The 22,801-nt window shown below is 38.7% G+C and overlaps 1 protein-coding gene across 2 annotated transcripts in view; it reads left to right on the top strand.

Moving 5' to 3' along the window:
* LOC149160628 (uncharacterized) overlaps positions 1-22,801 on the top strand; it is a 149,371-nt gene that overhangs the window by 42,300 nt on the left and 84,270 nt on the right. The window lies entirely within an intron of this gene.

Genomic DNA, 22,801 nt, shown 5'->3' with positions numbered 1-22,801 from the left:
TGACTGCATTGATGCTCACGCTATCTCTTATGAACTGCGTACCATGCTGCTAGATCTTATATAGACGGAGTCTGATCTCTGCAGCTAGGTCTTCCAAGAACGTGTATGATTTGCTGTGTCTTCATATACTTTGACTGCAGCTGCGACTTCATATACTTGCCTACGGATTTATGACTGTGTTCTCCATTAGGGCATCATTATACTAGGCTAGCGTATTATTCTTGGTGCCTCACTCCTCCAAAAACCCAAGACGTGGAGAGGAGGAGATCTCTCAAGAATTGTGTGTAGAATGACTTCAAGTCTTCTCTTATTTATACTAAAATGTCTATGATGAATGGACATGACTATGGGGCTTCCGAGCCTACATAAGATGCTCGCTGACTTGACAATTAGTCATATAATACAAATAATTTCGTAACTCCATAAATACTTATCGAAATCAGATGATCTTTAGATCAATCCTACACCTCTCGATGAGAGGGATTCAATAAAAATATCAGCTGCCATAAATAAGTTGACCCATATGGAGTTTGGCCCTAGTTGCCAATTTAACACTCCCTCTCAACTAGGGAGAACTCCATTTGCTGATTCATATGTTTGACTGTATTATCTCTGCCATCAGTGCCCTGCACTGCTCAGCTCAGCTCAGCTTTGCTTTGCTGGCTTTGCTATGTTTTGCTCAACTCTGTTGGCTCTGTTATGCTCTGCGTAGCTTTGCTGGCTTTGCGTTGCTCAACTTAGCTTTGCTGAACTATGAAGAAGAAGAATTGATCGAGAATGTCTCATACCATTCTCCACTGACCCAAAGTCAGTCTCAGAGTGCGTACCACTGGTCCCAGACCAGTCTCAACCGACCCAAAGTCAGCGTCATAGTGGGTACCACTCCTATCACTGGTCCCAGACCAGCATCACAGTCTCAGAGAGTGTACCATTGGTCCCAGACCAGTCCTGCATTGAATCGAGGTTAGTCTCAGAGTATATACCATTGGTCCTAGACCAGTCTCAACCGACCCGAAGTCAGCGTCATAGTAGGTACAACTCCTACAACTGGTCCCATGCCAGTCCTCCACTGACCCGAAGTCAGTCTTAGAGTACGTACCACTGGTCCCAGACCAGTCTCAATTGACCCGAAGTCAATGTCATAGTAGGTACGACTCCTACAACTGGTCCCAGACCAGTATCATTGATCCCAGATCAATGAAGGTCATCCTAGCACAGGGAGTATGGTAGATACAATGATGTGTCCATCGGTACTACTATGGTCCCTATCCTCATTTCCCTGCTCATTTATCAGATGATAGGTACTTCCCATGAGTCCTAGACTGCATGGGTAGGATGCCTCGACAGGAGAACTTAATCAATCCTGTCCTCACAGGAGAACTAATCATCCTGCTACAATTTTGTCATGGAGAACACATCATCCAGACCTCACAGGAGAACTAATCATCCTGCTACACAGGAGAGTGAATCATCCTGTCCCACAAGAGAGCGAATCATCTTGTTCCAGTGTGCACCACAAGGGGAGGGTGAGTCACCCTGTGGCCGTATGTTGTTCCAATAAGAATCGCAAGCCCCCAGAGCTCAATGTATGCAACATGCAGGACCCTTTTACAAGGGTCTCTCGACGACTCCAAGTCGTACGGGAAAATCACAGATTTGATCTTTCCCCGGGGCTTTGTCAAAATGTCAGCGACTTGTACATCAGTCTCAATGCGATGGAGCCTCCTTGCTCATCGACTTACCATATCCTAGATAAGGCAGTATCTGATGTCTATTTGCTGGAGAAATCGTCGAATACGAGATTCCTCAATAATCGAATCCCACCTCTAGTTGTCACAAAGAATCACAGTGGTATTCATCATGTGTACAAATAGCACACTGAAGAGCTTCTGTAACCAGACTGCCTCACAGGAGGCCATACTAGCAGCAATGTATTCTGCCTTGGCGGTGCTCAGAGTCACCGACTTCTGCTTCCTGCTCATCCAGGATATCGAGGCAGATTCCAAAGAAAAACAACACTGAGAAGTGCTCTAATGATCCCCCACACTGCCTGCCCACTCATCATTCGAATAATCATGTGGTTTCATATTTTCGGCAGTGTATCTCAATCCATGAGAGGTTGTGCCCTGAAGATATCTTAGAAGATTCTTGTCACCAATCCAGTGAGGTTCAACCAAATATGAGCTCCTTGTGATAACTGCAAAACATATGTTCGGACGGAAGTTCACCAAGAACTTTCCTAAATCTGGTCAGACATCACTACCGTATAACTTCTGAAAGTTAAGATCCTCAAGGTAGTCACAGGCTTGCAATTCACCAGTCCACATCTGTAATCCAACTCCCTCTTACTTCTGCAAATGAGAGGGTCTGCACCTTTTAGAAGTAGGTCGTCCTCATAAGGTGCTGGTATGAGAGGTCTATCATCCACAACCTTCGGATGGTTTGGATCCGTTTCACTCCTAGTGAATCTCAGCTTTATCAGACAGCTTTTGATCCTCTCATACTATGCCCGGGGTGTTTTGCTTCAAGCCATAGAAGGCTTTCTTCCACCTGCATATGCGCGATTCCTGATTATCAATCTCAGATCCCTTGGGTTGTTCCAGACCTGTGGACTTGCTACATGAGGGGAATGGTCCCCTTGTAAGATTTTCCTACGGCACATCTCAGACATGTACTTTCATGCTCCTTTTGAATTTAGGCATCCCTGTCACCATCTGACTCACAGACCTTTGGTGCTACGTGACAATGGACGTGGTCCCTAGTGGACTTCCTGCAATTTGATACAACCCTGAACTCAAAAACATCTTTGAAAATTCTATTTCCAAACACATACCTTTCCATCGATGAGTGCCACCCTGAAACCTTTGACTTCCATTTCCGAGATGGACACCAGGTTCTTGTTGCGATCAAGTACATAAAAGTGATTCGAGGTTCCTTGCTTTCTTTGAAGAGTCGACCATTTCCTTGATGACCTGCATTACCTTCGGACACTCCTTCGCATAATGGTTGAACTTATTGCAACCAAGGCATCCGCCTTTCCTTCCACCCTTAGATCAGAACTTCCCAATGAAGTGATCTTTAGATGAGCCATTAGAAACTTCTGCTACGCCATTCTGATAATATGTTCTACTTCGACTTCACCCTTTGTGAACTTAGAAGAGAGATGTGGAACCCATTGATCCTTTTGTCTTGTCCCTATTGTCTTTGGTGATTGCTCTTTCACTCTTGCTTGGGCATTGTCTTCAGCTCAGCTCTGATCCCATGTTGAGTTATGGGTATGTTCTATGCTAGAGCAATTTATTTAAATTTTCACTGTTAGCAATCACATCAGCATTAAGATAAACTGCAGATAAATTGCAGAAGACAAGCCAAGACAAGAGGACACAAGATGTGGCGCAAGCCATGGACAAACCCCACAATGTGTGGGGAAACCCTTGATCAATTCTTATTTTATGTTTTTCAAAGTTCAACAGAGAAAGAGAGAGAGAGAGAGAGTACATTTACAACAGAAGTCAACACTTTGACTTATCTAGATCTAGCATAGATCATTTTGTATAACGATGAGATCAATTGAAGACATTCTGCTTTAACTGATTCTCCAAGGTGACTCCTTCACCTATCATCATTTTGCATCTCGTCCAGTTGTTGCACCTTACCGAGTAGAACCATCATGCTGCATCATGCATCATCATGCTGCTCATGATCTCATACATCACGCTGCCCATACATCATGTTGTCCATGATCTACATCATACTGCCCATATATCTCATGATGTCCATATTCATCATGCTGCCCATATATCTCATGATGTTGTCCATATTCTACATAGAGTGTCTTTCATGCCATGCCATGCCATGTCATTAAATATGTTGACACAATTCCACTGAAGATTGTTACAGTCATACCATTGACTGCTATATCAACATTGCTGCCCCTCAAAGATGACAACGTATATGTTCTGGCACCCTTATATTTGACTGCGGCTCCCATCAACATTGCTGCCCCTGACTGCGTTATATATGTGCAGATCACACATCATGCTGTTGCCCATGACTGCGTTATGTATGTGCCTAGATCACACATAATGCTGCTGTCTATGACTACGTTATATATGTGCCCATATCACACATAATGCTGCTGCCCATGACTGCGTTATATATGTGCCTAGATCACACATAAATACAACGTCCTTATCTCTATGCCACTGAAGTTTATATACATCACTGTTGTTCATTATATTAGGGCTGCATATGATTCATAATGAACAACATATTTGTACCTCCATGAATAGCGTATATGATCCATAATGAACAGCGTATATGCCTAGCGTGTATATAACCATGACTACCGAGCGTGAATTCATAGCCATAGCTGCGTTATACATAACATCGTGTATTCATTGCCATAGCTGCGTTATACATAGCAGCGTGTATTCATTTATGCGTATATTATATAGCCAACGTAATGCTATGCGTATGACCAGCGTTGATGTGTTCCACGTATCTCTTTTAACCACGCTATCTCTTAAACCACGCTGCCTGACTGCGTTGATGCCCACGCTATCTCTTATGAACTGCGTACCACGTTGCTAGATCTTCTATAGACGGAGCCTGATCTCTGCGGCTAGGTCTTCCAAGAACAGCATGTATGATTTGCTGTGTCTTCATATACTTTGACTGCAACTGCGGCTTCATATACTTGCCTACGGATTTATGACTGTGTTCTCCATTAGGGCATCATTACACTAGGCTAGCGTATTATTCTTATTGTCTCACTCCTCCAAAAACCCAAGACGTGGAGAGGAGGAGATCACTTAAGAATTATGTGTAGAATGATTTCGAGTCTTCTCTCATTTATACTAAAACATAGATGATGAATGGACATGACTATAGGGCTTCCGAGCCTACATAAGATGCTGGCCGACTTGACAATTAGTCTTATAATACAAATAATTTCATAACTCCATAAATACTTATCGGAATCAGATGATCTTTAGATCAATCCTACACCTCTCGATGAGAGGGATTCAATAAAAATATCAGCTGCCATAAATAAGCTGACCCATATGGAGTTTGGCCCTAGTTGCCAATTTAACACCACTGTACCACAAACTGTCCAAACCTCTGCTCAAGCACAACATCAAAATCGAAAATCTACACCTGCATCAACTATTCACCAAACCGACAACTGCTCAATCAAAATGCCAAAATAAACAACTGCACAAACTGCGTATCCAACTGAGAATCTGTTCCTGTATAAGTTGTAAACCCAAGCTATACCAAAACAATAAACTCATTGGACTGCAATAATCATTGCAATCTGCAATGGTCAATGTCACTGTAGTGTACTGTCCGAATGAACATGTGTTCAATGGTTCATAGAGAAATCAACAAAACCATTACTAATACTGCTGCGAGTACCAGGCACTACTGTCAGATGATGACTTAAACCAAGATGCCTTAGGTCACCCCTATGACCTTCTTGCAATTGTCTCAAACTATGCCCAAGGAGGCCTACTAGCATACATTTTATGGCTTCTCAGATATAGCTATGTTCTATGGTTTGCCACTTCAAAAACCCTTGACAAAATCGGGGTATGTTCTGTTACCTCAAACTATGAGGGGGTCCTAGAGGGGCACTTTCTAGGTCAAGAGCAACAAAGAAGCTAAAGCCCACTGTGACCACAACTAATGCTTCCTACTCTTTACGAACTTTCACCGATTGGAGGAGACCCAATATATAGAGAATCACTTACGAAGGATAGATCAACAAGTGGTTATAAAGTGACCCAAATAATCCCTTTCCAGAATAGGTTCAAGAATTGAGCTTGCTTGGTTTGTAAGCAAGGTACAATATCTTCTAGGAGAAGGATGTGGGGATTTGAGGGCTAGGTTTACAGGATATGACTTGTGAATGAGTTTCCAGGTCCCTAAAATCCTTATTGATTAGACTTGAACCTCCTCCCAATTCAACAAAATAATGACACCCAACCCAGTAATAACACTTAGACCCTCAATTTCACTTAGACCCGCGGCCCCTTGAAGCTTCCCACTCGAAATCTCAGGAACCGCCAACTCCTTGAGTTTCAGCCCATCAACCCAGACCCAACAACTGACACGCAACGACCTTAGCTTCAGCCGCCAGGCCTTCGCAGAGGCAATCTGAGCAAAATATAACCTTAAACCATAAAAATTGAACATACCGTTATTCCTTATATAGAAATTGCAGGAATGTGCAGTGATGTTGTATTGTGTGATGAAGTTGATGGAGCTGAGATCCCGATGAGCTTCTGTTATTTCTTGGTCATCGGCCATTAAATGCCAACATTGCTTGGTTGATCCTCCCCATCCTAAGCTTCCTCCCATGAGCAAATAGGGTTGTTATGTGCATTGGAATTAAATGTTGCTCTGAAATCCTCATAATCCTGCAATCTCCTAGGGAGGTGTGTCATCCTTTTCACCTTGAACCAGGGCGTGGGAACTGAATACACACGCTGAGGTCTCTTTCATGAACAAGTGTAGTACCGGGGTGACGAACACTGACACGTCGCAGATGTAAGCAGAGGACATTCCTGCGACGAGGCTCCATGACAAGCCAGGGCTCGCATGAAATGATGTGACAGGGCCCAAGGGACATGGGGATGAGGTGGGCAAGGGTGGACAACATGGCGAGGAGGAGGGGAGGCGAGACTGGATGGGAGAGGGGAGTGACGGGGAAAATGAGAGGAGAGTGGCGGAGGGAAGGGATGGCAGGGATAAATAGGGAGGAGGGGAGGCGAAGGGAAAGGGAGGGGATGGAAAGGAAAGGGGGAGGGTGCAGGGGCCAAATATCCACCCTAAGAAAATTGAAAACAATATCTCCAATTCCAAATTTTGTTAGCTTTCTTGCAAGGCTTCGAGAAACCTCCATAATCCAAAATTTGTATCTCATCAACACACTTATGGGATGTTAGTCGTGCTCACGACCTCATTCACAATGCATCTTTCTTCTCTTAACTGGCATGCATGGTTAGCCTGCTTGTCAGCTTCTTGGTTATTTCCTCTGAGAATATTGAAGAAAGACACCAATTCGGAGGGGGATCAACCCCTGGGATCTCTTGATAATTTGGTTCAAGGTAGTGTTTTTAGTTGATGAAGCATAGATCATATGCCTAATAATTATCATGGAATCTCCTAAAACCTGTATTGTTTTTATGCCCTTCTTTTGAGCCAGTGTGAGGCCCAGGAACAAGCCATACGCTTCTGCTTGGTTGTTGGTCTTCCATCCAAGCCCCCAAGCATATCTATATTCAATGATTCCTTCGGGATTAATGAGAATCCCTCCCCCTCTTGCCACCCCAGGGTTACCTTTTGATGCACCATCAAATTGAAGGGTCCATTTATTTGTGGATTTGAGCCAATCCACTAGACCTTCCAAGGACAACCTCAGAATCCACTTGGCCCGAGAGGGAGAACTGCCTCCCGGAACTTAGAGGCCGAGGAACACACCCATAGAGCCAACCAAGTGGATTCCAGTTGATCCAAGGAAGGGTCTATAACTGGTTTATGCAGTTCCATACAAGTTGAAAGGGCAGTCATGGCTATTACCCTAGCTGGGGCTTGAGTCTTTTTAAATATTGCCTTGTTCCTTGATAGTCATATTTGCCAATAGACATACTTAGGAAGAGCAGATTAGATTTCTTTAAAATTAGTTTTGGCTCGAAGGGAGCCTAAATAAGATTTGGCCCAAGAGCTAAAGAAGATCAGGATGTCTGAAGGCTAGGAAATTTTGCAGTATAGAGGCCCAAGGACTACAGACCAAACTTCTTTAGTCACATGGCAATGGAGAAAGAGGTGAGGGATAGATTCCTCTGCAGATTCACAAAGCAAGCATCTTGAGGGGCCGATCTGTCCCCTCCTTCGAAGATTTTCCATAGTAAATTTTTTTTTATGCGATAGCAACCAACAGAAGAATTTGAATTTTGGAATGGCATTTAACCGACTTTCCCTTTAACACCTATGTGAAGAGGATATTAGTGACAATTGATCAAGAGATAGACAATTAAATGATTAATGTACCTTACACAACTAGCAATTTCCCAAGATATGTCAACAAGATATCACAATGCCAAATTAAATGTGATTAGATCATCAATGTTAACAAGAAATGCCAATATCCAATAACTTCTTGAATTACCAATTTAAGCAATATTAACAAGATCTTAGATCTTAGGATTATGTGCTTATGTGAGTGAGCTACATAGAGCAAATGATAATTTTTTAGGCTATGAAACTCATAAGAGAACAATGTCTTAGTATTCTTATTAGCAATGCAACAACTTAACCAATTGTCAAATCACTTATCACTTCAATGCTATTAATGTAAACAATCTCTTTCACATTGTGTAGAGCATTTATGACGGCAGTAAGTTAAATCTAATTAGAACACTTTGGAATACAAAAATGAGATGCAAATGAGGTAGCCCAATGTTAAACCACTTGCCAACACAGGATTCTAAACAATGATTTAGGATTCCTTTAGATGCAAATATCACTGGTATGATTAGACCTTATAATGCTTATGACAATCATCAAATTTTCATGAAACAAGCTAAACAACAAATGCCCAATTTGTGCAAGTGACTTAGCAATATGTTAGGAAACTTGTCGATTAATTTTGTCACTTAAATGGATATTTTACCATTGTTGTCAAATAACTAGATGGATGTTAGCAAAACAGTGAGGAAGATGAGGGTTTGAAGAAGCAAACCACTTGGCCTTTAGGCCTAGAATATGGCTAGAAAACCCGCGCAAAACTTCTCCAATGGAATGATCACCTACAATCACAAATGTTAGCTTGAAAATTTGCTGCAAACACCAAGTGTTAGCTTATTAACCCAATGCAATGATTGAAATGATGCAACAAGGGCCAGAAAAGAGGGTTAGAGGCCAACGTTAGGCCTAGAATGGGCAAAGACTAAAGGGAGGAGGCCCAATAGGCCTACGCTAAGGCAAGGAAGGTGTTATGTAAATTAATCTTAATTAAATTGAAGTCTGTAACTAATAATTGATTAAGTAAAGGGCATGATCATATATCATGCCCATTCATCAAGAGGCACCCAAGGTTGTATTTAATCCAAGGGCCTCCCACATTGTATCATCATTTTCAATCAATTAATATATATATATACATTTATTTCCGAGTCTTAAACGCTCCCGGTGGTATCAGAGCCAGTTCGCTCCTCATGCTCTGTCGTTGTTCGATTTGCTGCCATCGCTTCCCTTACTCTGTCGCTGTTCCCGCTGTTATGTGACCGCTGCTCCTCCGTCCTTCACTGTTGTGCTCCACCACTAAAACCTGTGGGTCCTGCGATTTCCAACAAGCCGTGGTTTGTCCCTCTGCTGCAATCCCCAACACCAGTGGTCTTTACGAAACAATGTCAACCACCGACACGTAGGTTAGTTTGGGGGTCGTTCGTATATGCCATTTGGTTCAATAAAGTACGCAAACCCCATTATAATTTCATTGTGGAGTTATACAAAATATAGATTAAAAAAAATTATTTAAAAAAAATTCGGTTCAAGTTAAGGAAAAGGTTAAAGTTGGATAAATATACACCACCGCATACATGTTCAATGTCGTTGTCTATGACAATGGCTGATTTTAGTAAAAAATTAATTGGTTTGGAGAACAAAGTTATTAGTCATTCTAATGAAATCAAGGGCTCCAGGATACAACAAAGAGAATAGAAAGTCAGTTCGAGCAGAACCATAACGAATTTAAAAGGGAACATGCAATCCTTTCAAATATGGTGAATCTAAATCATAGTCAAGCAATGTTGATGTTGACCTGTATTTGTGACAAGTTGATTTTGACCTGTATTTGTGACAAGTTGATTACCCTTGATCAAATACCCTATAATAATGAAGCTACTCAACATCTCAATTCCCCAGATTCATCAAACTCACATGAGAAACCCGAGTTTCCAAAAGCATTGGTCATACCCCATCAACAAAATAGTAACACGAATTTTTAAAATATGCAACTCTGGGATAGGTTCTTAAATATGCAGCTTGCGAATCAGTACCCTCCCTTTACTCCAACAATTGCGACATATCATCGGAGGGCAAAACATGAACTCTCCAAATTTGACAGTAACGAGAAGTGCAGTGTTGCTTTGTTCAATAAAGCAGAAGAATATTTCGAGATTTATGGTATTGACAATGATGACGAAAAGATTAGGCATGCTTCCATGCAAATGGAAGGCGAGGCATATAATTGGTATATGCGGTGGAAAAAGACAACACTTGCTATCAGTTGGAGGAAATTCAAAAATGCATTTTTTAAAAGGTTCCAAGGTGTCAAGGAAGAAGAGTTCTTGTAACGACCTATCTATAAATATAGAGAACGCAAAAATAATAGCAGGCATACGATGCATGCATATGATAGCTACATATGCATGTGTCACATACACCGCACTAGTATTTATATACTAAATTAACTATAAGTATTAAATACCATGACACTTCTTTGAATGGAAGTTCTACTCATCCATTAACACCCATATTGCTTAATGTATGGGTAAATACTATAAGAGGGCTATATAAATTATATATTTCAGATTATTAATAAAAATAATTAAAAATAATTAGTAAAATAATTAATAATATATATAAGAAATTAATTAAAAGGGGTACTTAGTATCATGTTATAATCTTTATATTAAAAGGAGTACTTTAATAAAACATAAAGAAATGTAATTTATTAAATCATAAAATATATATATACGTGACCTTAAAAAGAAATATGGGAGATGATACGTGACATGGAAGGGTGTGACCTTAGAAAGAAATATGGGAGATGATACGTGACATGGAAGGGTGTCACCAGCAGACTAAGCGGTGGGCTGCTGGTGGAAGAGCGACCACCGCCAAGAAACCCGATAAAACCACGGAACAGAAATTTAGATGGGGATCGGAGGAAGAGGAAGGTAAAAATAGGAAGGAAATAAATTCTGAAGGAGGAGGAACTCCATCAATGGAAATTATCCACAGGAAGAGCCTGAATTGTTCTGAGGTCCTGGGCATGCGGGAACAGTTTGCTTTATCTCAGAAGCTTACTGGATTGAGTAGCCAGGTTTTGCTCAGTTTGGTTGGGTGGATTCGGTCTTTTGGTAACCGAAGCAGGGAGCTGGAGGCATCATCAACCACAAGGGCACAAGTAGGTACCCTCAATAGTGCTGTCAGTTAATCTGTTAGTTAAGTTTGTAAGATTTCAGGAAAAATAATTACAGGTTCATAATAAAATCTCCTTTACTGTTTTATATCTGTTTTGCGGTCCTGTCATTACGTGGTCATTTTGGTAATGTATATTATCTGCAATCATACACTTGTCCATGCATTTATAAAATGTGCATTAACATATTCAAAATAACTTACGTATAATTCACATATGTCAACTATAGTATAACATATTTTGCCATATTCTATTCATGTCATTGACTTTCATATTAAAATGTAATTATTCTTTGATTTCTATCTCATCAATCATATTGATACGCATAAATAAAACAGATTAAATATCTTAATTCCCATCAGAAGTAAAATCATTTAAATGTCTTAAACTTTACTTTGACAACTATAATTTAGTAAGATCAATAACATATTCCGTCTTGGTAGGCTTGTACCAGCGGAATTTAAACAGATATTATGTCATAAAAATTCACGTTTATATATGATCGTTCAAAATGGTTCTAAGTCTCTGATTTACGGTAAAGTAAATATATACAAAACATAGTTTAAAGTTCTTCAAAATTGACACAGATTAGGGTATTTTTGACATATGTTTTCTGTATTTTCCCTAGTAGCTGATCCAGGACTATACTTGTCCCACTGGACCTTAACTTGGTCTACCAGACGATTCCTGAGCTGTTGAACCCTACGTTCCAGTATACGTAATGGTTCGACCGATATGATTCCTTCGTCCGATACTTGTAGTTCCTTCCATTGAAGGTTATGAGATTGATTATCTATATAATGTCTTAATACAAATACATGAAATACATTATGAATTTTATGCAAGTGAGGTGGCAGTGCATGACGATAGGTGACAGGTCCAACTCTTCCTATGACTTTAAATGGTCCAATAAATCGGGGTGACAACTTTGCCCCTTCTCCGAATTGAATAGGACTTTTATTTGGTTTGATGTGGATAAAAACCTGATCCCCTACTTCATACTTCCTATCATTCTGTGAACATCAGCGTAACTCTTTTGTCTATCCCGCGCTTTCTTTAACTGTTGTCTAATTGTTTTACCTGCTCTTCCATTTCTTAGATTAATTTTGGTCCTATTATCACTCAATCTTCTAACTTGCCCCAACTTAACGGTGTTCTGCAAGGTCTGCCGTATAATGCTTCAAATGGAGGCATTCCAATCGAACTGTGGTAACTGTTATTGTATGCGAATTCGAGTAAAGGTAAGTACTTTTCCCAGTGTGATTGCTGATCCACATACATTCTCAACATGTCTTCAAGTACTTGATTTACCCTTCTGTTTGCCCATCAGTTTCAAGATGGTAAGCAATGCTCAAATTTAGTTGAGTTTCTAAGGCTGACTGGATGCAAGTCCAAAATCTTGAAGTGAATTGTGAATATCTATCGAATATAATCTTCTTAGGTACTCCATGAAATCTGATAATTTTATTTATGAACACTCGCGCTATGTCAGCAACTTCATAAGTATCTCTTACGGGAATGAAATGGGCGTTTTTTGTTAATTTATCCACTACTACTAGAATGACATTGTGTCTTTGAGAAGTAAGAGGTAGCCCTGTGATAAAATCCATAGAAATAATCTCCCATTTGGTCGTAGGAATATCGTGAGGTTGTAAGAGATCCGCTGGATGACAATGATCTGCTTTTACTTGTTGACATTCCAAACATTTTCCAACAAATTGAACGATATCACGTTTCATGCCCGACCAGAATAAGAGTTTATTAGTATCTGTATACACTTTCTTTACTCCAGGAAGTGCACAATATACTGCTTTGTGGGCTTCCTTAAGAATAGTGTCTCGAAGATCCTTATTATCAGGAATATACATTCTTTCATGGAATCATAAGATTCCATCATCTTCTAGTTCATATCCTTCAAACTTAGATTCTTTTCGCTTTTTACCCTCAAGACTAGATCTCACCTTTAAATACCAGCTATTTTTTATGAGATATTCCATTACTCGTTGCCTTAAGTCTACTTTGATAGGTATGAGAGAGAATATCCGAGGTCTTCTGCTTAAAACATCTGCTACTACATTTTCTTTTCCTTTAATATATGATATTCCAAAGTCATATTCACTTAGGAATTCACTCCATCGTCTTTGTTTGGCATTTAAGTCTTTTTGGGTGAACAAATATTGTAGACTTTGATGGTCGCTTTTAAGTGTAAAACTTCGTCCTACTAGATAATGTCTCCAGATCTTTAAAGCTAGTACTACAACAACTAACTCTAAATCATGAGTAGCATAAAGTTCTTCATGATGTTTTAACTTTCTGAAGGCATATGTTATTACTCCTCTATCCTGCATCAATACTGCACCCAACCCTTGTTTGGATGCATCAGTACATACTGTAAAATCTTTGTCCATATCAGGAACTCTTAGGATTGGTGCACTGGTGAATAGTTTTTTGAGTTCAGAGAATGCTTTATTACATTACCCAGTCCATACATACTTAACACCTTTACACTGAAGGGTTGTAATCGGCTTTGAAATTTTGGAGAATCCCTCTACAAATCTTCGGTATTAAGTGGCTAAACCCATAATGCTTCGTACTTCATGTGTGTTTTTTGGTATTGACCATTCCATGATTGCTTTTACCTTCTCAGGGTTTACTGAAATCCCTTCACCTGATATGATATGACCTAAGTAATGAATCTTTTCCTGAAAAAATGAACAATTGGATAATTTTCCATACAACTGATGTTTTCTAAGGCAGGACAATACTATCCGTAAATGATCTTCATGCTCTTTCTTATTCTTGGAATAGATGAGAATATCATCTAAAAACAATTGTAAAAATTGATCAAGATATTCGCGGAAAACACTGTTCATAAGATTCATGAATACTGCTGGTGCATTTGTTAATCCAAATGGTACCACAGTAAAGTCATAATGTCCAAAACGTGTCCGGAATGCAGTCTTAGAAATATCGTTTTTAGAAATCCTTAGCTGATGATAGCCTGATCGAAGATCGATTTTTGAAAAGACAGCAGCTCCTTTCATTTGATCAAAAAGGTCATCGATTCGAGGCATAGGATATCGATTCTTTACTGTAGTTCGATTCAAGTCTCGATAATCTATGCATAATCTTAAGGATCCATCTTTCTTCTTGACAAAAATTACAGGAGCGCCCCACGATGATATACTGGGACGAATATGTCCTGTATCTAGTAGTTCCTTCAATTGAATTTACAATTCTTGAATTTCTGGAGTTGTCATTCTATGAGGCATTTGGGAGATTGGTTGAGTACCAGGTTTCAATTCAATAGTGAGATCTAGCTCTTTTACAGGGGGTAATCCTGGTAGTTCCTTTGGCAATACATCCGGAAATTCGGCTAACACCGTATATTGTTCTAAGGATAGTGCTTTTTCTTTATTTACTTCTGGAATTACATATGCCTGACAACCTTTTCTTAAGCAACGCTTCATTTTCATTGTGGATATGTAACGTAAAGATACTTTTCGTTTGCTTCCTTGAATTTGGATCGCTTCTCCTTCATCATTTATACCTAGAATTCTTTTCCCATAACAGTCTACCAAAGCTTGATGAGCTTCTAGCCAATTCATACCTATGACAAGATCATAAGTTCTTAAGGCTGTGACATAAACTTTCAGTTTAGTCGTACAGACCCCTAGGTCAATTTTGCATTGATCCACACTTAAGTCTACGGATTGGAGTTCTCCTGAGGCCATTTCTACCTGTCTGAAATCATTTTGTTTGCGAGCTGCCAACCCACATTTGTTTAATGCATATGACGAAATGAAACTATCTGTGGCACCAGTATCAAATAAGATTTTGAGTTTTATACCATTAATAATACCTAAAGATTCCACTACAGTGGATTGATGTGTTGCTTGGTCGTTGTTGACTAATGCATGAATTCTATGATTGCCTTGGTTGTTTGATATTGGTTCCTTTCTAGTCCTATGCAACATATTTGATGAAGTTTCAGGGCAATCACATTGAAAATGTGGTCCTCCACATCCCCAACAATTAACTTGTGTTGGTCCTCTTGAATCAGGACGTGAATCTCTAGATAAAGAGCTTCGTCCTCTCATGTTGCTTCCTCTCGAATTTCTTCCTCTATTAGCAGTTCCACGAGATTTCCATGGGCTGGTGTTTGATGATTCAGCGGCTATAGTATTAACTGCCATGGGAGCTCTTGTTCCTACATTTCTTGGGGTAAATCTATTACCATAAGGTGGCCTTGAGCTACCTCCTCTGAAGAAATTTCGGGGAGTCTTTCCTGGAAATCCTGATTGTAAAGGTTTTGCTGGACTTACATCCTTTTTGATTCCTAGATGTTCTTATTCATAACGACCAATTCTACCACCTTAGCTACTGATGATGGTTTCCACATGCTCACCAAGGCCCTAATGCGAGAATTTAAACCAAATATGAAGCGTTCAACTTGACGTTCATCAAAATCTAAGTAGTGAATGTATTTTACAAGTTCCATAAACCTTATCTCATATTCTTCCACTGTTTTATTAGCTTGAACTAATGTATAGAAGGCTTTGACTTGCTGTTGTTGAAAGTATGGAGGTAAATACTTTGCGCGAAATCTTTCCTCGAACAATTCCCAAGGGACATTATCTGATGTAAGGTGCAGTTGTTTTTCCAGATTTCCCCACCAAATCAAGGCACTTTTCTTTAATTGAAATACAATTTTTTTTGTTTTTGCAGAAGAAGAATATTCTCTTAATCTAAAGCCTCTGTTCATTCCTTCTAACCATGCCTCAGCGCGTTCACCTGCTCGACCTCCTGAAAATTCTGGGAGTTTAATTTTCTGAAGCTCCCTAGAAATATCTTCTTTTGATCTTTTGTGCTCAAAATTCTTTGGTTCCGCTGAATTGGTTGCTAAGGGTTGAAGTTCTTCTTTGGTCTTAGCCATAGTTGATTCTTTTAATGTTTCCAACAAGGCTTCCAATGAGTTCATTATCACGGTCAACTCTGGTGCTGGAGCGATTGGTGTTGATAATGGTCTCGGTGGAGACGATGATGATGGTGGTGGCGATGGGGATGATGATGACGACGGTGGTGGCATTAATGACGGTGATGCTGCCCGATCACGTCGGCGTCGCTCATATGTCCTTACCATTGTAATGTTTCCTGTACACATAATAAAATTTTGTAAAAATTTGAGGTAGACATTCGGTTTTAACATATAGTTTTTTTTTTTTGGCAATTTCACATTTATAAACGAGTATATTTTTTTTTGCTATTTTTATCTGCTAGGCAGATCTTACTGGTACCGAGGTCAAGGAGGGTGGTCTCGCGACCTCCTTGTCCTAATGCAGGGTATTCTATCCTATTATGAAACAATGCAGAAGCGTATGGTTATTAATTCCTAAGGTAGATCATCCAAAATTAATTACTAAGTAACATTTACAAAATTAAAATATTAAATGCCTTGTTATAATGATCATCATCAACATACCCATCACACCTCAAACTGACTATTACTTTTAAAGGACACACATAGCTATAATGTTGAATATGTTACCTAGATGTATACTATCGGAATATCAATGCCCACCGTTTATCCTCCGAACCCTGGAGTCATGGGAGCACTGTGCAAATCACGCTCCCCTAGACGTGTGATGATGATTGCCGGATGCCTACTGGGAATCAGGTCGGTATAATCGACGCCGTCATCCTTAGAGTTTATGAATGGTTAGGTCAGTAAAACTGACGCTATGGCATACTCCAGTAGAGGATGGATAGGATGGGAGCAAAAGAGATTAGGAAGGCTAGGATGATTTTGTAATAGCTTGGGGATCTGATTGAAGTAAGACATGTTCATTAAAGTTGTAAACCTACAAGTATTTAAAAAAAAAAACACCAATTTTATAATGTCTTCACATTAAATAATAATTCAACCTCGATGCACAATCCTAATAGGAATGAACTAATTGCTATCATAAGTAATCATATAAAATAAAAACTCTAACTTTAGGACGAAGTTTTCTGAAGGGGGAATGTATGTAACGACCTATCTATAAATATAGAGAACACAAGAATAATAGCAGGCATACGATGCATGCATATGATAGCTACATATGCATGTGTCGCATACACTGCACTAGTATTTATATACTAAATTAAATATAAGTACTAAATACCATGACATTTCTTCGAATGGGAGTTCTACTTATCCATTAACACCCATATTGCTTAATGTATGGGCAAATACTATAAGAGGGCTATATAAATTATATATTTCAGATTATTAATAAAAATAATTAATAAAATATATAAAATAATTAATAATCTTATTATCATGTTATAATCTTTATATTAAAAGGAGTACTTTAATAAAACATAAAGAAATGTAATTTATTAAATCATAAAATATATATATACGTGACCTTAAAAAGAAATATGGGAGATGATACGTGACATGGAAGGGTGTCACCAGCAGACTAAGCGGTGGGCTGCTGGTGGAAGAGCGGCCACCGCCAAGAAACCGGATAAAACCACGGAACAAAAATTTAGATGGGGATCGAAGGAAGAGGAAGGTAAAAACAGGAAGGGAAGAAATTCTGAAGGAGGAGGAACTTCATCAACAGAAATTATCCACAGGAAGAGCCTGAATTGTTCTGAGGTTCTGGGCACGGGGGAACAGTCTGCTTCATCTCAGAAGCTTACTGGACTGAGTAGCCAGGTTCTGCTCAGTTTGGCTGGGTGGATTCGGTCTTTTGGTAACCGAAGCAGGGAGCTGGAGGCATCATCAACCGCAAGGGCACAGGTAGGTACCCTCAACAGTGCTGTCAGTTAATCTGTTAGTTAATTTTGTAAGATTTCAGGAAAAATAATTACAGGTTTAGGATAAAATCTCCTTTACTGTTTTACATCTGTTTTACGGTCCTATCAGTTCTTCTCGGCAGTCACCAGACTAAAACAAAAAGGAGATGCAGACAAATACACTCGAGAATGGGAGACTTTAGCTACGAAAGTACCTAGATTGTCTGAAACTCATCTCATTCAATCATACACCACGAGACTTAAACCCCATCTCCAGGCTGAGCTTGAGCTTTATGACATCACTTCTATAGAAGTAGCTAGATAGAAGGCAAACGCTGCTAAAAAGAAGCACGGAAATATGTAGTGGCCGAAAGTTGAAAGAGAATATTCAAGACAAAGATTTCCCCTAGCTGCGAACACAGATAACACAAAATATGTTCCATCACATCTTCGTGAAGGGGAAAAAACTAACTTGGAAGTGCAAGAATGAAAGAGGGCAAGTGCAGACATTGTGGCGAAAAATGGGATCCTAAACATAGATGTGTTAAAAGAAAGAAACCAAGAACCTATATAAATGGGAAGCAACTAATGATTCAAATAGTGAAGAATCAGACGTAGATGAAATCAAAGATTCTCCATAATTTTCTCCAGAACTAGATAACGAGAGTATTCTGCAAGTGTCATTATTGGCCATGACAGGTATATCGTAGCCCCAGACATTAAATTTAAAAGGACATATCAAGAAGAGCAACGTAATGGTTCTGAGCGATACCGGTAGCATCCACAACTTTGTGGATTCAACTATGGGGAAAAGACTCAACATTTTCATATTTCCCATGCCTAACATGAATGTTATGGTAGTTGGTGGTAAGAAAATTGAAAAGGTAGGGAAATGCTATAAAGTCAAATTACAGATTTAAGACTATAATCTAGAATCTTCGTTCTACACTGTACCATTAGGAGGAGTGGATGTGGTTGTAGGTATCCAATTGCTTCAAACCCTAGGTACTTACTCTGCCAACTATCAAAAGCAATTTATTAAATTTAAATGTGAAGGGCAGAAGTACAAGTTATATGGGTTCCAGACCTTTGAGAATCAAATTGTATCATCATCTCAGATGATGAAAATGATTAGGAAGGGAGCACCAACTTATTTAGTACAGTGTCATCAATTAGAAAGGTTAACTTCAATTCTGGTCAACGAAGAAGCACTTGAAGTCCAAGAGCTAATTCAAAAGCATGAAAAGTATTCCAAGATCTTCCAATGAAGTTGCCTCCTAAAAGAGAAATTGAGCATACAATTGAAGTCAAATCAAGATCAAATCCCATCAACATTAAGTCGTATCGATATCCACACCATCAAAACACTGAAATTGAAAGATTAGTCCAAGACCTTTTAAAATGTGGCATTATCACAAAAAGTAGAAGTTTGTATGCTGCTCCAGTTGTATTAGTTCAAAAGAAAGCTAGATTGTTTAGATTATGCGTTGATTATCGAGGATTAAACAAAATAACAATTAAAACAAGTTTCCAATTCCTTTTATCGATGAAATGTTGGATGAACTACATGGAGCTAAATACTTCTCAAAATTGGACTTAAGGTCAGGGTATTACCAAATCAGAATAAGGTTGGAAGACATAGCAAAAATTGCGTTCCGAACACATGAAGGTCATTATGAATTTAAAGTAATGCCTTTTGGTTTAACCAATGCACCAACAACATTCCAAGCTACTATGAACGAGCTATTCCATCCATATCTAAGGAAGTTTGTGTTAGTGTTCTTTGATGACATTCTAATTTATAGTAAAACATGGAAGGAGCACCTACAACATTTGGAGCAAGTTCTTACTGTATTAGAAGAGCATCAGTTCTATGCCAAGAAGTCCAAATGCACTTTTGGGAAGGAAGAAGTAGAGTATAAGGAAGGAGTAAAAGTAGATCCTAACAAGATCAAAGCTATAGGAGAATGGCCCAAACCAGTTAATATCTCCAAGCTAAGAGGATTCTTAGGATTGACCAGGTATTATCGAAGATTTATAAAAAATTATGTCCATATAAACGTGCCCTTGACGAGCCTTCTAAAGAAGAACTCATTTTGATGGAATGATGAAGCAGAAAAATGTTTTGAAGACTTGAACCCTTGTATTGGCAACTCTAGACTTCTCAAAACCATTTGTAATTGAATGTGATGCTTAAAGTTTCAGCATAGGAGTAGTACGAATGCAGGATGGTCACCCAATCGCGTTTGAAAGTAGAAAGCTCAATAAGCAAGAACGTCTCAAGTCTACATACAACAAGGAAATTCTTGCTATTATGCACACATTAGCCAAATGCAAACAATATCTCTTGGGAAGTAAGTTGTTAATACGAACAAATCATAAGTCTTCAGCATCTCCTCTAGCAAAAAACGCTGTCTACAGAACAACAAAAATGGATAGAAAAAATTGTTGCCTTCGACATGGATATATTACATAAGAAAGGGAAATATAACGTAGTAGTTGATGCCTTGTCAAGGAAAGACGAAGAATCATCATTACTTGCAGTTTCGGTTGTTCCCGAATGGCTTAATGGGGGTTCGAAGTGAATATGCAAAAGATCTGGAAACTAGTGCTATAATCAATAACTTGCCTCAAAATTCAAAATTTCAATGGAAGAACGATATTCTATGGTACAAGGGAAGAATTTATCTGAATTCAAATTCCAAATTTAAAGACAAGGTTCTCAGAGAGTCGCATGATTCACTAGCAGCCGATCATGTAGGATTCTTTAAAACCTATTATAATGCGCGCTAATCATTCTTTTGGAAGGGAATGAGTAATGATATTAAAAAATATATAGCAGAATGCAATAAATGCCAAAGGAATAAAAATGAAAATATTATGACACTTGGATTACTACATCCTTTAAATATCCTGAATCAAAAATTGGAGGAAATATCAATGGACTTTATCGGAGATTTCCCTATATCTGATGGTAAGGATAAAATTCTTGTAGTAGTCGACAAACTCACCAAGAATGCTTACTTTATTGGAATGAGGAAATCAGACTCAACGAAACAAATTGCTGAGATATTTTGCAAACATGTTTACAAATTACATGGATTTCCCAAGGTCATTGCCAAATTTAAGGATGATTTTTGGAAGGAATTTTTCAAACTGTTGACCACTACGTGTCAACGAGCCATAGCAGTACACCCTCTTTTTTTGCAAAAGGGATTGTGCCTAATCGATGTGTCAATCCCATTCAGCTATCATCATCAGCCTGATTATCATGTTATAATGTAAACCCATTTTGCATGCATAAATAATCTTAGCAGATCTGTGTCATGTATGTAATTGCCTAGGTAAACTTAATTTTTTGGTGACGATCTACATTCTGGGAGGTTTTATGTCTCTCCCATCCATTCTCGGATGGTCAACAGAGTTTTCCTTCTGTCTTACCCCAAAGCCGGAATGTATTTTGTCACTGGGATCTTAGGCGAGTCCTAGTGTTATAGATCGAGTCTATGTAAAAGTGATTTGAGAATAATTCTAACTATTTGGTTAGGTTATTTTATTGCAAATTGCTTGGTTTGCTGGATTATATTTGTGTCGCAAAAATGGGTAGTCTGTGAGGGTCTTTTTCAAATGGGTTTTTCCCCTTGTGATGTAAAAATATGAAAATCATGATGTAAAGTGTCTTGACGGTTGGAAAAAATAATTTATCCCTTCATAGGTTAATTAATTAAATTTTTTGGCATCAAAGAGATATAGAACAGTTGGTGAAGGAGCGCGCTGTTAAGGCGCTCCGTATGCAAAGGTCACCGGTTCTAGTCTCGCCAATACCAAAAATCCAGCATGGTTTCCGCTGGTGCGGCTCAGGCCGGGTGCGATCCTCGGGTGACTTTGACGGCTTAGATGCCCCTGAGTCGTGGCCTCTCAGCCACAGGATAAGAGTGATTTTTAGGATTCACCCACTTATCAACAAAAAAAAAAAATTTAAATTTTTTGGCAAAAAAATTAATTAAAATCCTTAGCCAGAAATTTAATTAATTCTAGATCCTAGTTAAATTTAAATTCTCCGAACTCAAAATTTGTTGGTCCTTAAAAATCAAAATTTGAAAGGTCTCGAGACTAAGGTAAATTGATTATTTTGCTAAATTTTAAGCCTTTGGTCCATGGAGTTAAGTCAAAGTCAAAATTTTGAGGAAATTAATTCAAAAATTTAATTTTTGAATTAATTAAAATGCATTTAATTGGAAGTTTTGAATTTTCTCAAGAATTTAAAATTTCGATGAATGAGATTAAAAGAAATTTTGATCCTCATCAACGATCACGATTGTTTTGACAAGGATCACTCGAACTAGTCGTTGGAGGATTTATCTTTAAATAGGAAGTCATTTGTGAGTCCACTCATCCGGTCTTTTGATCGTGTGCTAAGTGAAAAGCTCGTGTAAACTTTTTCGGATAATAAAGGAAGACTTTGGGGTTAATTTTTGCCAGTGTTACTCTTCAAGAAAATACTATAAGATGTGTCAATTTTCATGCGTAATTTTTTTTAGCCATTGATTATAGCTTCTTAAGAGTGATCTGAGTACATGTATTTTGCTCAGTTGCTGTGGTTTGAATAATAATCTAAATTCTGAATGTAAAAGTAGGTATCTCTATTTGTCTTAGTTTGATTATTGTTTTCTCGCTCTATGTTGATAGTTGAATTGAGTTTTGCAGGAAAGTCTTGATTTTTTAGATCATTGAGCGTTCGGGGAAGTTTTCAGTTGGACTAGCCAACTTCCGATTCATGTTTTCTGAAGAGCCCAA

This window comes from Pinus tabuliformis, chromosome 5_2, assembly GCF_031772625.1.
Source record: "Pinus tabuliformis cultivar Carrire ecotype Pingquan chromosome 5_2, CPIR1, whole genome shotgun sequence".
Lineage (NCBI taxonomy): Eukaryota > Viridiplantae > Streptophyta > Pinopsida > Pinales > Pinaceae > Pinus > Pinus tabuliformis.
This window is presented reverse-complemented; position numbering and strand designations above follow the sequence as displayed.